The sequence below is a fragment of the Macaca thibetana genome, chromosome 20, assembly GCF_024542745.1.
Source record: "Macaca thibetana thibetana isolate TM-01 chromosome 20, ASM2454274v1, whole genome shotgun sequence".
In the NCBI taxonomy this organism is placed as follows: domain Eukaryota; kingdom Metazoa; phylum Chordata; class Mammalia; order Primates; family Cercopithecidae; genus Macaca; species Macaca thibetana.
Genome location: NC_065597.1, coordinates 48,972,888 through 48,985,226, shown reverse-complemented (window position 1 = coordinate 48,985,226; position 12,339 = coordinate 48,972,888). Strand labels below are relative to the sequence as shown.

The following is a 12,339-nucleotide window of genomic DNA, read 5'->3' as shown; positions in this document are numbered from 1 at the left end:
GTGACAGAGCGAGACTCTGTCTCAAAAAAAAAAAAAAAAAAAAAAAGACATATTGCTGGCCTTGCCAACTGAAGGCAAATTGCTTCTGGTGGGCCATATGGACAGGAATGGAGAAAAAGGCATTTGCCAAGCCAGTGGCTGCATACAAGGTACCAGGAGATGTGTTAATTTGCTCAAGCAATGAATCCACATCTGGTTCAGCAGCTGCAACTGGAGTGACTGCTTGCTTAAGCTTACGACGATCCACGGTCATTCTCCAAGATCTATCTGTCTTCTGCACAGGCCAAATAGGAGAGTTGAACAGAAATGTGGTGGGAATCAACACCCCTGTGTCTTTCAAGTCCTTGATGGTGGCACTAATCTCTGCAGTCCCTCCAGAGATGCGATATTGTTTTTTACTTACTATTTTTCTAGGTAGAGGCAGCTCTAATGGCTTCCTTTTGGCCTTTCTCACCATAATAGTACTTACCTTACCAGTCAGGGAGCCAGTGTGGTGATTCTGCCAGCTGCTAAGTATGGCAAGTATGCTAAGTATAATGTCTGTGCCAGTGACGCATTCTGGCACTGGGGAAATGACCACAGGGTGAGTCCAGGGATCCCTGGATCCACTGTAAGTCAGACCTGAGCTAAAACTCCATTGATTACCTGACCTCCATTAGCCCCTACTTTACCTGCAGACCCACAATGATGTTTTGGGTCCCCTGGAATCAATGTCAGCTCAGAGTCAGCGTCCTGTACTCTCTGAATCAGCTACCCTGGTAAGAGCCCGGAGGTCTCCCTACAGAAGGATGGGAGAAAGATTAACAGCATAAATTGTCGGTAGTCTAGTGGGGTCCTTCCCCAAGCGTACACGGCCTCCCTTCATTCAAGGGGTTCTGGGTCTGTAAACTGGCTCAAGTCTGGAAATTGACCGAGGGGCCATGATTCTCTCTCTCTTTTTTTTTTTTTTTTTTTTTTTTTTTTTTGGAGACTGAGTCTCACTCTATATCCCAGGTTGGAGTGCAGTGGTGCAATATCGGCCCATTGCAACCTCTGCCTCCCAGGTTCAACTGATTCTCATGCCTCAGCCTCCCAAGTAGCTGGGATTACAGGCACCCACCTGTAGTAGAGATGGTGAAACCCCATCTCTACTAAAAATACAAAAAAATTAGCTGGGTGTGGTGGAGCACACCTGTAGTCCCAGCTACTCGCTTGAACCTGGGAGGCAGAGGTTGCAGTGAGCCGAGATCATGCCACTGCACTCCAGCCTGGGCAACAGAGAGACTCTGTCTCAAAAAAAAAGAAAAAATTAACCTCTCTGAGCCTGTTTCATTTTCCACATAACGGGGTTCCTTATACCTTACAGACAAGGGTGTTGTGAGACTCAGTGAAACAGTAAGTGTGAGGCTGGGCACGGTGGCTCATGCCTATGATCCCAGCACTTTGGGAAGCCAAGATAGGAGGCTCGATTGAGGCCAGGAGTTTGAGACCAGCCTGGGCAACACAATGAGATCTCGTCTCTACAAAAATTAAAAATAAAATTAAAATTAGCTGGGCATTGTGGCACACACCTGCAGCCCAGCTGCTTGGGAAGCTAGGGTGGGAGGATGGCTTGAGCCCAGGAGTTCAAGGCTGCAGTGAGCTATGATCATGCCACTGCACTCCAGCCTGGGTGACAGAGCAAGACTATATATATATATATGTGTGTGTGTGTGTGTGTGTGTGTGTGTGTATATTTTTTTTTAGACAGAGCTCCGATCTGTCACCCAGGCTGGAATGCAGAAGCATGATCTCGGCTCACTGCAACCTCCACCTCCTGAGTTCAGGGATTCTCTTGCCTCAGCCTCCTGAGTAGCTGGAATTACAGGAATCCGCCACCATGCCTAGCCAGTTTTTGTATTTTTAGTAGAGATGGGGTCTTACCATGTTGGCCAGGCTGACCTCAGCTGATCTGCCCGCCTTGGCCTCTCAAAGTGCTGGGATTACAGGCGTGAGCCACCACGCCCAGACTGAATTTTTTTTTTCTTTTTTCTTTTTCTTTTTCTTTTTTTTTCTTTTTTTTTTTTTTTTGGGACAGAGTATCACCCTTGTTGCCCAGTCTGGAGTGCAATGGCACAATCACTGCAACCTCTGCCTCCCAGGTTCAAGCGATTCTCCTGCCTCAGCCTCCTGAGTAGCTGGGATTACAGGCGCCCGCCACCAAACACAGCTAATTTTTTAATTTTTTTTATTTTTTTATTTTTTTTTGAGACGGAGTCTCGCGCTGTCACCCAGGCTGGAGTGCAGTGGCCGGATCTCAGCTCACTGCAAGCTCCGCCTCCCGGGTTCACGCCATTCTCCGCCTCAGCCTCCCGAGTAGCTGGGCCTACAGGCGCCCGCCACCTCGCCCGGCTAGTTTTTTGTATTTTTTAGTAGAGACGGGGTTTCACCGTGTTAACCAGGATGGTCTCGATCTCCCGACCTCGTGATCCGCCTGTCTCGGCCTCCCAAAGTGCTGGGATTACAGGCTTGAGCCACCGCGCCCGGCCAATTTTTTAATTTTTAGTACAGACGGGCTTTCACCATTTGGCCAGGCTGGTCTCAAACTCCTGACCTCAGGTGATACACCTGCCTTAGCCTCCCAAGTGCTGAGATGACAGGCATGAGCCACCGCACCCGGCCTGAATATTTTCTTTTAATTAGAATCCCTGGGCCCCCAGGGATTACATCAGCAGCCCAAGATGCCCTGATAGTGGTTGGAATGTGATGGAAATAAGAGTATCTATGGTTATCATTTAGGAATATTTTTCTACAAGTGACAGAAAATCTGGCTGAAGTTGGCCTGGGCACAGAGAGGGGCCTTCAATTGCGTCATCAAAGAGAAATGGTTCCCAGTGGGCCAGGTGCGGTGGCTCTCACCTGTAATCCCAGCACTTTGGAAGGCCGAGGCGGGCGGATCACGAGCTCAAGAGTTCGAGACCATGACCGGGCGCGGTGGCTCAAGCCTGTAATCCCAGCACTTTGGGAGGCCGAGACGGGCGGATCACGAGGTCAGGAGATCGAGACCATCCTGGCTAACACGGTGAAACCCCGTCTCTACTAAAAAATACAAAAAACTAGCCGGGCGCGGTGGCGGGCGCCTGTAGTCCCAGCTACTTGGGAGGCTGAGGCAGGAGAATGGCGTGAACCCGGGAGGCGGAGCTTGCAGTGAGCTGAGATCCGGCCACTGCACTCCAGCCTGGGCGGCAGAGCGAGACTCCGTCTCAAAAAAAAAAAAAAAAGGCCGGGCGCGGTGGCTCATGCCTGTAATCCCAGCACTTTGGGAGGCCGAGGCGGGAGGATCACAAGGTCAGGAGATCGAGACCACGGTGAAACCCCGTCTCTACTAAAAATACAAAAAATTAGCCGGGCGCGGTTGTGGGCGCCTGTAGTCCCAGCTACTCGGGAGGCTGAGGCAGGAGAATGGCGGGAACCCGGGAGGCGGAGCTTGCAGTGAGCCGAGATCGCGCCACTGCACTCCAGCCTGGGCGACAGAGCAAGACTCCGTCTCAAAAAAAAAAAAAAAAAAAAAAAAAAAGAGTTCGAGACCAGCCTGGCCAATATGGTGAAACCCCATCTCTACTAAAAAAAAAAAAAAATTACAAAAATTAGCCTGGCGTGGTGGCACACCCTTGTAGTCCCAGCTACTCGGGAGGCTGAGGGAGGAGAATCACTTGCCAGGAGGCAGAGGTTGCCATGAGCCAAGATCACGCCACTGACTCCAGCCTGGGCAACAAGAGTGAAACTCCATCTCAAAATAATAAAAAATAAAAAATAACTTAAAAAAAAATTCTGAAGTCAGATAAATTTGGGAAATACCAGATTAGGCAAAAAGAAATAAAGACACACATCATGGGATTCCTCAACGCTGTTGACTCTGAGAGGGGCTATTATGCCCAGGTGCAGTGGCTCACACCTGTAATCCCAGCACTTTGGGAGGCTGAGGCAGGAAGACTGCTTGAGCCCAGGCATTAAAGACCAGCCTGGGCAACATAGCGAGACCTCGTCTGTATAAAAAATTTAAAAATAAATAAATAAAGAATGCTGCTTTTCTCAAATTCTTCTGACCCTGAAGCGTTTCTTGAGAAGTTCCTCACGGGACTCATGGGCCACACAATGCATTTTGGGAAAAACTGCCCTCAACAACACAGTGAGTCAGAGCTATTGAAGTCACTGTGACTGCCTTGTTGGCAGCTGCCCTCCTCACCATGACAGAGCCCCAGCTGCCATCCTCTGCCTTCCTTTGCCTGAGAGCTTGCCCTGGCCACTAGAGCCCACTATGCCCGTGTGAGTGGCAGGCCAGAAGTTTGAAGAATTAACACCCCCCATCCAACCCCAGGAGCAGCCCTCAACTAGTAACTTCCGGAAGAGGAAGTATAAATACCCCAGCTCCCTCCTCCAAGCAGGAGGACTCCACACCAGCCCCCAGTGTTCCCTACAGCCCTGGACTCTAGTTGCCCACAGTAGTATCTGGCTTTATAATGCACTCTGTGTTGGTGGCCTTCTATTTCCTGCTTCAGTTCCCCACCCACTACCATTGTTTTCTGGGACCACCTCCCAAATAAACCACTTGCACTGGGACCCTCATCTCAAGGTCTGCTTCTGGGAGACCGCCAAATCAAGATGGCTGTTACTGCCTAATAGTTTTTACTAGCATAGAGATGTCTCCCCAAAGCAATTCCAGAAAAAAGCTTTCTCTCTCATCACTAAAGCTACATTTTCTATATAACACCAGAGTTAAAGAAAAATATATATCTGGGCTGGGCACAATGGCTCACACCTGTAATCCCAGCACTTTGGGAAACCAAGGCAAGAGGATCACCTGAGCCCAAGAGTTCAAGACCAGCCTGTGCAACATAGTGAGCACCCATCTCTATTAAAAACATTTAAAATTATCCAAGTGTGGTGGTGCTCACCTCTAGTGCCAGCTACTCAGGAGGCTGAGGTGGGAGGATCACTTGAGCTCAAGAGTTCGAGGCTGCAGGAAGCTATGATCTTGCCACTGCACTCCAGCCTGGGTGACAGAGGGAGACCCCATCTCAAAAAAAAAAAAAAAAAAAAAAAGAAGGAAGGAAGGAAGGGAGGGAGGGAGGGAGAGAGGGAAAGAAGAAAGAGAGAGAAAGAAGAAAGAGGAAGAAAGAATGAAAGAAAGAGAGAAAGAAAAGAAAGAAGGAAAGAGAGGAAGGAAGGAAGGAAGGAATGAAGGAAGGAAGGAAGGAAGGAAGGAAGGAAGGAAGGAAGGGAGGGAGGGAGGGAGGGAGGGAGGGAGGGAGAGAGGGAGGGAGAGAGGGAGGGAGAGGGGGAGGGAAAGAAGAAAGAGAGAGAAAGAAGAAAGAGAAAGAAAGAAAAAAGAAAAAAGGAAGGAAGGAAAGGAGGGAGGGAGGGAGGGAGGGAGGAAGGGAGGGAGGGAAGGAGGGAGGGAAAGAAGAAAGAGAGAGAAAGAAGAAAGAGAAAGAAAGAAAAAAGAAAAAAGGAAGGAAGGAAGGAAGGAAAGGAGGGAGGGAGGAAGGAAGGAAGGAAGGAAGGAAAGAAGGAAGGAAGGAAGGAAAGGAGGGAGGGAGGGAGGAAGGAAGGAAGGAAGGAAAGGAGGGAGGGAGGGAAGGGAGGGGAGAGGAGGGAGGGAGAGAGGGAGGGAGAGAGAGAGGGAGGAAGGGCAGGAGAAAGAGAGAAGAGAAGAAAGGGAGAAAGGGAGAAAAAAGGGAGAAAGGGAAAGGAAAATGGAAGGGAAGGGAGGTGTCTTTCTGCTCTGCAGCTTCCATCCGTAAGGAGTCTCCCCACCGACCATCCCAATGCGCCAAGAAATCCCTGCCCCAGTCCCGGAGATCTCATTGCAGTGGTTGCTCTGTTTGTTCTGCCTGGTTCATTGGCTGATGAAAGCCACATCCCCTGACTGGGTCCAAGAAACACAGCTGGGAAACTGCTTAGCACCTTGAAGAAGGCCCTCACACCCCTCCACCAAGGCAACAACCAGAGTCTCGTGGGCCCTCCCTGTGTGGCACAGCCCACCATGCTCCCATGACTCCACCTCCCAAACATCTCCTGATTCTACCACTCCTCTCCATGGCCCCTGCCCCTTCGTTAACCAGCCCACCACCTTGTCTCACTCAGTTTATTCCAGCATGGATTATTCCACCGTCTCCCTGCCTGTAGTCTAACCACTCTTGCCATCCATCCTCCACATGAACCAAGCCGGGGATATTTGCTAGACCCAAATCTCATGTTATCCTCTGCTCCAAAGCCTCCAGGGCAGCTCATGGGTCTCGGGATAGAGTCTGTTTTCTGTTTTTTGTTTTTGTTTTTCTGAGACAGAGTCACTCTTTCACCCAGACTTGGGTGCAATGGCACAATCATAGCTCACTGCAGCCTTCAACTCTCAGGCTCAAGAAAGCCTCCTGCCTCAGTTTCCCAAAGTGGTGCTTTCTCGAACCCCATAACATGGGAACTTCTCTCAATTCCTCAAACACACTGCAGGGCCTTTGGGGATGCGCTTCCTGAGGCCTGGAATGCCATATGCGATGTATCCACTTGGCACAAACCAGCTAGTGACGCCTGGCCCACTGTTCACTGTCTCCTAAAGCTGTTTATGCCCCACCCTTCCACCCCAGTTCATCCCCTCCTTGGGCCTTGATCTCGCTTGGTTATTATGAAATCATTCAGATCTGCAGACACTTAAAGAAAACTGTGTTTTGGCCAGGCGCGGTGGTTCACACCTGGAATCCCAGCACCTTGGGAGGCCGAGGCGGGCAGATCACGAGGTCAGGAGTCTGAGACCAGCCTGGCCAACGTGGTGAAACCCCGTCTCTACTACAAATACAACCAAATACAAAAATTAGCCGGGTGTGATGGCAGGCGCCTGTAATCCCAGCTACTCGGGAGGCTGAGGCAGGAGAATCGCTTGAACTCGGGAAGTGGAGGTTGCAGTGAGCCGGGACAATGCTACTGCACTCCAGGCTGGGCTACAGAGGGAGACTCCATTTCAAAAAAAAAAGAGAGAGAGAGAAGACTGTGTCTGGCCGAGCACAGTGGCTCACGCCTGGAATCCTGGCACTTTTGGAGGCCAAGGCAGGTGGATTGCTTGAGCTCAGGAGTTCAAGACCAGCCTGGGCAATATGGTGAGACTCCACCTTTATGGAAAATACAAATAATTAAGTGGGCATGGTGGTGCATGCCTGTAGTCCCTGCTACTTGGGCTAAGGTGGAAGGATCGCTTGAGCCTGAGAGGTGGAGGTTGCAGTGAGCCGAGACTGTGCCACTGCACTCCAGCCTGGGCCACAGAATGAGACCCTATCTCAAAATAATAATAATAATAATAATGCGACTGGGCAAGGCGGCTTATGCCTATAATCCCAGCACTTTGGAAGGCCAAAGCTGGTGGATCACTGCAGGCCAGGAGTTCGAGACCAGCATGGCCAACATGGTGAAACCTCATCTCTACTAAAAATGCAAAAATTAACCTGGCATGGTGGTGCACACCTGTGACCCCAGCTACTCGGGAGGCTGAGGCATGAGAATCGTTTGAACCCAGGAGGCGGAGTTTGCAGTGAGCCGAGATCACGCCACTGCATTCCAGCCTGGATGACAGAATGAGATTCTGTCTCAAAAAAAAAAAAAAGAATAGAACATTGTACATCTCACTGAAGCCTTCCTCGAACTTGTCCCCAGTCTCCTGCCTCTGCCTCTGCCTCCACCCAGGGTGACCACTGTCCTGAATTGGGAATTCCTCACTCCTACGCCTGTCTTGATACTTTTTTCTTTATTTGAGATGGAGTTTCGCTCTTGTTGCCCAGGCTGGAGTACAATGGCACCATCTCAGCTCACTGCAACCTCCACCTTCTGGGTTCAAGCAATTCTCCTGCCTCAGCCTCCTGAGTAGCTGGGATTACAGGCATGCGCCACCACCCCTGGTTAATTTTGTATTTTTAGTAGAGACAGGGTTTCTCCATGTTGCTCAGGCTGGTCTCGAACTCCTGACCTCAGGTGATCCGCCTGCCTCGGCCTCCCAAAGTGCTGGGATTACAGGCGTGAGCCAACTCTGGCGCCTGGCGCTATCTTGATACTTTTACATGAATGCACATCCCTGAACAATATACAGCATTTGTACATAGGGTTTTTTGGTTTTTGGTTTTTTTTGAGACAGGTCTCTGTCGCCCAGGCTGCACTGCAGTGGTGTAATCATGTAAATGGTTGTGTATATATATATACACACACACACACACACGCATATATATGTATATATGTGTACATATGTATATATGTGTGTATATGTATATATGTGTGTATATATGTGTTATATATAATATATAATATGTATAATACACATACATACAACCCGCCTCAGCCTCCCAAAGTGCTGGAATTACACGCATGAGCCACCATGCCCGGCCACACTGCGACTTCTCTGTCTGCTCTTAAGTGGTGGGTGTCAGCTGTCTCCAGCTGCAGTCATTACAATGCTGCACTGTCACAGTCTGCTCGTACCTGCCACTTTGGCCCACGTCCTGGGGTTGGTAGAGGTTTATAACCAGGATTTTTTTTTTTTTTTGAGATGGAGTCTCACCCTGTTGCCCAGGCTGGAGTGCAGTAGTGCAATCTTGGCTTACTGCAACCTCCGCCTCCTGGGTTCAACCCTATATATATATAGGATTTCACTATGTTGCCCAGACTGGTCGTAAACTTCTGGACTCAAATGATCCTCTCACCTTGGCCTCTCAAAGTGCTGGGATTACAGGCGTGAGCCACCACGCCCTGTCTCATGTACATGTTTTTAACTTTACATGCGTGACTTGCTTTGTGTGTTTTGTTTGCTATGTGTGATATCACCACAATCTGTTGGTGATATCCATCAGTGGTGATGGGCCTAGCTGCAGTTCCTTCATTTTTTTTTTATTTTTATTTTTTGAGTCAAAGTCTCTATCACCCAGGCGGGAGTGCAGTGGCACAATCTCAGCTCACTGCAACCTTCGCCTCCCAGGTTTAGCGATTCTTCTCCCTCAGTCACCCAAGTAGCTAGGAATACAGGCGTGCACCACCACATCCAGCTAATTTTTGTAATTTTAGTAGAGATGGGGTTTCGCCATGTTAACCAGGCTGGTCTCGAACTCCTAACCTCAGGTGATCCGCCCGCCTCGGCCTCCCAAAGTACTGGGATTACAGGCATGAGTCACTGTGCCTGGCCTGCAGTTCCCTCATTTTATCAGCTGCTGGGCAGCTGTCATCTGACTGTACTGCGATTTTTCTTTCTTTCCTTCCTTCCTTCCTTCTTTCTTTCTTTTTTTTTTTTTTTTTGAGATGGAGTTTCCCTCTTATCGCCCAGGCTGGAGTGCAATGGCACAGTCTTGGCTCACTTAACCTCCACCTCCCAGATTCAAGCAATTCTCCTGCCTCAGCCTTCCAAGTAGCTCAGACTACAGGCTCCCGCCACCACACCCAGCTAATTTTTGTATTTTTAGTAGAGATTGGGTTTCACTATGTTGGCCAGGCTGGTCTTGAACTCCTGACCTCAGGTGATCCACTCACGTTGGCCTCCCAAAGTGCTGGGATTACAGATGTGAGCCACCATGCCTGGCCACACTGTGACTTCTCTGTCTGCTCTTAAGCAGTGGGTGTCAGCTGTCTCCAGCTGCAGTCATTACAATGCTGCCCTGCCACAGTCTGCTTGTATCTGCCACTTTGGCCCATGTGCTGGAGTTGGTAAAGGTTTATAACCAGGAATTTTTTTTCTTGAGACGGAGTCTCACTTTGTCACCCGGGCTGGAGTGCAGAGGCGTGATCTCGGCTCACTGCAACCTCCACCTCCTGGGTTCAAGTGATTCTCTTGCCTCAGCCTCCCAAGTAGCTGGGATTACAGGCGCCCGCCACCAAGCCCAGCTAATTTTTGTATTTTTAGTAGAGTCAGGGTTTCACCATGTTGGCCAAACTCCTGACCTCAAGTGATCCGCCCACCTCAGCCTCCCAAAGTGCTGGGGTTACAGGCGTGAACCACTGAGCCCAGCCTGGAGTTGGTGAAGGTGTATACCCAGGAATTTGTTAGGTAAATGGAGACACATGGCTTCAGCTTCACCAGATGTTGCCAGATTGGTTACACTAACAGCCCTTGTTGGTCAACTGTTCTTCGTCTATCAGCCCAGGCACAAAGGTGCCTCTGCTCATGTCTATTTCTTCCAAAGAAAAGGATTTAACTCCACGTGTTGATGGCCAGACTGTCCAGTCCCCTTCCCAGACCCTCCCACCATCTTCTCCAACTGGGCCTTTTCTGAGCTTCCCCATTCAGGGCAGTCAGCACTTTATATAATAATCAGAACAAGTCCGGGCGCAGTGGCTCACGCCTGTAATCCCAGCCCTTTGGGAGGCTGAGGCAGGTGGATCACCTGAGGTCAGGAGTTTGAGACCAGCCTGGCCAATATGGCGAAGCCCCATCTCTACTAAAAATATAAAAATTAGCCGGGCGTGATGGTGGGTGTCTGGCGCCTGTAATCCCAGCTACTTGGGAGGCTGAGGCAGGAGAATCATTTGAACCCATGAGATGGAGGTTGCAGTGAGCTGAGATCCCGCCACTGCACTCCAGCCTGGGCCACAGAATGAGACTCTGTCTCAAAACAATAATAATGATAATAATAATCCCAGCTACTTGGGAGGCTGAGGCAGGAGAATCGCTTCAACCCAGGAGACGGAGGTTGCAGTGAGCCAAGATTGCACCACTGCACTCCAGCCTGGGCAACAAGAGCAAAATTCCATCTCAAGAAAATCATCATCATCATCATCAGAACAAGGAGGCTGCCAGTCAGAGCAGCAGTGACCTGACGGGACCCACAGCCACAGATCTAATCCCAGGTGTACCTCTTCAGCTGTGTGCCCTTGGGCAAGTCACTTCACCTCTCTGAGCCTGTGTTTCCTCTCCTGCATAATGGGGACACTAAACTGTAACTGACAATAGAGGGGTTATGACGACTGCATGTAATGAGCATGGCGATGCAATGGGCGCTCCCTGAGGAGTCACTGTCACAGGCATGCGCCACTGCACCTGGCTGGCCTTGAATGGAGCCGCTGTTATTACCTTTGGAATCCATAGAGAACCACCAACAACTTTTCATCATAGAACAACTTTGGCTGTAGTGACAGATACCCCAAGTAAAGCTGGTTGAAGAAAAACTGCCATTATAGGCCCACACAGTGCTTCAGGTATGTCCAGATTCAGGAGTCTTTTTTTTTTTTTGAGACGGTCTTACTCTGTCATTCAGGCTGGAGTGCAGTGGCACGATCTCGGCTCACTGCAACCTCCACCTCCCAGGTTCAAGCGGTTCTCCTTCCTCAGCCTCCTGAGTAGCTGGGATTACAGGCACACGCCACCACACCTGGCTAATTTTTGTATTTTTAGTAGAGATGAGGTTTCGTCATGTTGGCCAGGCTGGTCTTGAGCTCCTGACCTCAGGCAATCCACCCGCCTCGGCCTCCCAAAATGCTGGGATTACAGGCGGGAGCCACCACACCGGGCCCAGTTCCGGGAATTCTAATGACACCGTTAGGAAGCTGGCTCTGTCCCTCTCCGGGCCACTCTCGCCTCCACGTTGGCTTCATTCCTAGGTAGGCTCTCCAAGTGGTGGCTCCAGGCCTGCATCCATCCAGCTTAATCACTGCCCGGAAGAGATGGAGCTTCTCCTGCCCAGCACTTCCCGCCTGGATCCCAGGGCTGCTCCTCATTGGCCCAGGCCGGGTCACATGCCCATACCTGAGCCAATCGCAATGGTCAAGGAAAGAATGGTGACCTAGGCCCAGGTCTAGGTCATGTGTTCAACAATCTCCAGGCCAGATGCGATCAATCACCTTAAATCCCAGGGAGACACTGAGCACAGTGGCTCATGCCTGTGATCCCAGCACTTTGGGAGGCCAAAGCAGGAGGATCACTTGAGCTCAGGAGTTCAAGACCAGCCTGGGCAACACAGTGAGACCCCCCATCTCTACAAAAAATAAAACATTAGCCGGACATGGGGGTGTGCATCTGTAGTCTCAGCTACTCAGGAAGCTGAGCTGGGAGGGTCACTTGAGCCCAGGAGTTCAAGGCTGCACTGAGGCATGATTACATTACTGCATTCCAGCCTGGGCGACAGAGTGAGACCTCATTTCCAAAAAAGAAAAAACAGGCCAGGTGCGGTGGCTCACCCCTGTAATCCCAGCACTTTGGGAGGCCGAGGCGGGTGGGATCACCTGAGGTCAGGAGTTTGAGACCAGCCCAGCCAACATGCTGAAACCCATCTCTACTAAAAATACAAAAATTAGCCGGGTGTGGTAGTGGGGGTCTGTAATCCCAGCTACTCAGGAGGCTGAGGCGAGAGAATTGCTTGAACC

General features: G+C 50.3%; 1 protein-coding gene across 1 annotated transcript in view; it reads left to right on the top strand.

Moving 5' to 3' along the window:
* The window catches only part of TUFM (Tu translation elongation factor, mitochondrial), a 250,029-nt gene that overhangs the window by 85,286 nt on the left and 152,404 nt on the right, over window positions 1-12,339 (top strand). The window lies entirely within an intron of this gene.